At 39.4% G+C, this 3,357-nt stretch overlaps 1 non-coding gene across 1 annotated transcript; it reads right to left on the reverse strand.

The window, feature by feature from the left end:
- Positions 1 to 485: 485 nt before the first annotated feature.
- On the reverse strand, positions 486 to 588 carry LOC122183406. Its single transcript, XR_006180256.1, has one exon. It is a non-coding gene; the product is annotated as a U6 spliceosomal RNA (small nuclear RNA).
- Positions 589 to 3,357: the final 2,769 nt, after the last annotated feature.

The raw sequence follows: 3,357 nt of genomic DNA on the forward strand, positions 1-3,357 counted from the left end.
ATTTTTATGAGTTGATAAACTCATGACTTTAAACTGTTTTCTCAATTACTGTTACTGTACATGTACTGTACATTTAATTTGGTTCTTTGTTTGGAACTGAGTTGAAGAACAGCAACCACATATGCGCGATATTTAATCACAACTACCTTCTCGTGGGAGTTTATTACTCAGCAAAATGATTCATTTAATTGTATATTAAGAAGTTGATTATTCCCACAAGTAATACCTTTTCAGTTATGTGTTAAGCTTCAGTCTGTCCCCGTTGAAGAGAATCATAAGATGAATTATAGAATGGCCTGGGTTGAAAAGGACCACAATGCTCATGTAGTTTCAACCTCTGCTATGTGCAGGTCACCAACCACCAGACCAGGCTGCCCAGAGCCACATCCAGCCTGGCCTTGAATACCTCCAGGGATGGGGTATCCACAGCCTCCTTGGGCAACCTGTTCCAGTGCCTCACCACCCTCTGGGTGAAAACTTCCTCAAAAAACATGGAGCGCTTCATGAATTTGCATGCCATTTTTGTGCAGGGGCCATGCTAATCTTCTCTCTATTGTTCCAATTTTAGTATACACACTGCCAAAGTGAGCACTTCATCCCACTGGCCTCAGTCCAGCTATCCAGCTTGCCCAGAGTCCTCTGTAGGGCCTTCCTAATCCCAGGCAGATCATCGTTTTTCCTAACTTGCTGTCATCTGCAAACTTAATGAGGGCTCACTCAATCCCATCGTCCAGGTCATCAACAAAAATACTGAATAGGACAGGCCCCAACACCAACCCCTGGGAAACACGACTCATGACCAAAGTTACCAGTTGGTTTTAAATCCATTCACCACTACTGTCTGGGCTTGCACATGCAGCCAGTTCTCTACACAGCAAACAGTGTCTGTCCAAGTCATGGGCAACCAGCTTCTCTAGGAAAATAATGGGGGAGACAGTGTCAAAGGCTTTGCTGAAATCTAAGTAGACTACGTCAACAACCTTTCCCTCATCCACCAGGCTGATCACTCGATCACAGAAGGAGATCAGGTTGGTCAAGAAAGACCCACCTGTAACTGTCTAACAATTTGAACTGTTTCATGATCAGAGAACTGAAGTCTACTGGAGCTCTGATAAATGAAAACAGTGAGGCTCTGCTGAGTCAGTGAAGCCTCTACAGCAGCAACATGGCTCTCAGCAAAGGAAAAATTACAAGAATGGCATGCAAATGTACAAAATGTCCTGGAAAAGTTGATGGGCTTCAGCCCATGCTGAAACCTGAAGCTATATCTGCATCAAAAATACCTATACATATCATAAGACTCATTTTCTTAAAAGCTTGGATTTTTTTCACGGCTACCTAGAAAGGCAATCACACAAGGCAAAACTAATATGCTACAACGTCAAAATCATTCTAATGAGTTTGATGAGATCATATCATGAATCTCTCGTTTAAATGAGCACAATTTAAGATGATCACTGTAAGACAATAAGCATGTTGAGTATCTTCCATTTGCAATAAAACCTGAATTGGGCTACGAAACTTTCAGTAGGTAAAATGTTATCTTCTCTATGACAAGAGTGGTTGATTGCTCAAAGCTCCAGAGTTTGAAGAATGAGAAAAAAAAGCAAGCACTAAAATTAAAATTTTCCAATAGGTGACGATGGAAATCTCCAAAAGAAAGGGTGAAGCTTTATTAACTGTTGAGAAATTTTCATCCAACTACAGATGGGACTTTTAATTCCAGATAAGTGTTTCATTTCATTTATTAGTCCTTAAAGAAGGAAATATAGGCAAAGACATTTGAAGCAAAGACTTGCCTTCAATTTGAATACGGGGAGGCATGGTGGCAGGAGAGAGAAAAGGAGAACATTTTGGTACAGCAACAAGAAAATAAGGAAGGAAAACAGTATTGCCTCTCTCCTAGGATTAAACTGTGTTACGCAATCCAGAAGGGTTTTGTCTTTCAAAGATGTTAAGCAACTTGAGGTGACACCATTATTCCCCTCAGTACAATTTGAAGGTGGTTTCTGAAGGTACAATGCATTTGATGCTCTGATTTCAAGATGAGAGAGATTTTTCTTTTATTCTCAAAGTACAGAATGACAGCCCCAGAAAAACTGATGACAAGCTAACTGGGGATTTCTTCCTTCTGGATACTTAAGGCTACTTAGTAACCTTTCCCAATCTTTGTTAGAACTCAACTATAGACTAGAATATTATATACGATAGAAAAAAAAAGGAACTTAAATGTCAACAAAAGACAAAATGCAATGTACATGAAATAGGTTCTAAATATACAAATATATTTTTGTTTAAAAACAAATTATTTGTTCAGAAGCTTTGCAGTGAACCAGGAAGCACAAAGGGCAAGAATCTCTGCAAACCCTGAGAGCACAATTCCCACCAGCTGGGACCTCCTCCTGGTCTTTAATCATTCACTATGCTTGTTTAGAAGTAATGCAGCAGGAAGATGTGCTGTGTTCCTAGGCAGTATGCCACCTAATACGTTCATAGCTGTCATAGAGAGCCATCATCTTCTTTTTGACACAGGTCCCAGGTTGCCCATTCACCTTAAAGCTGGTTGCAACAAGAGAAACATTTTTACTCTACCTTGTCCCCCTTTTCAACTAAAGCTCCACAAATTTGACATTTCTTTGCCTAATGTAGATGCTTTTATGGTGTATTAAAATGTACAAGTGAAATAGTAACGCCGAAATCATGAAATCAAAATGGTGTTTAAGCTGAATTTTAAGCCTTAGCCAACAAGCAAACTGCTTACCTTCAAGCAGCAAAATGGAAGTTGAAGACCACCTGGAAAACTAAATTTTAATTGAGGCAAGACTGCAGAAGGAATTTAGGTTGCATGGATTTTAGAAAGGTCACTAAGTCTCTCCTACCTCCTCCATTTCCTTTCTGCCCTTCTTTCAGTCTTTTATTTCCCTCTGCACCACACAACTGAAAAGAGCATTTGGTCCAAAGTCATTAAGTACAGTATTGGGGTGAGCCACATATGTGGATAGGGAACTGGCTTAAATGTCACAGACAGAAGCTGTTTATGAGACAGAGCAGTTTGGGACAGAAGGATTAGTAGAATGCCACAAGAATCAGTATTAGGACCATTTTTGTTCATTTTATATATCACTGACCTAAGACATGAAATATGTATGAAGGTGAAGAAATTTGCTGATGAAACAAAACCAGAGAATAGAGCCAGTAAAGACAAAAATGGAATGGCAATAAAATTCTGAATGACAAATAGACAGGGATCACAAGCTGATACTGTTAGTGGCTTCACTGGCATCTGCAATTCATTGTAGAGAAAGATAAGGTTATGAGATTACAAAAAAAAGTAATAAAAGGTGGTGCTCTCTCAAT

Source organism: Lagopus leucura, unplaced genomic scaffold (genome assembly GCF_019238085.1).
Source record: "Lagopus leucura isolate 7727_CA_CO unplaced genomic scaffold, USGS_WTPT01 Super-Scaffold_100017, whole genome shotgun sequence".
Classification (NCBI taxonomy): domain Eukaryota; kingdom Metazoa; phylum Chordata; class Aves; order Galliformes; family Phasianidae; genus Lagopus; species Lagopus leucura.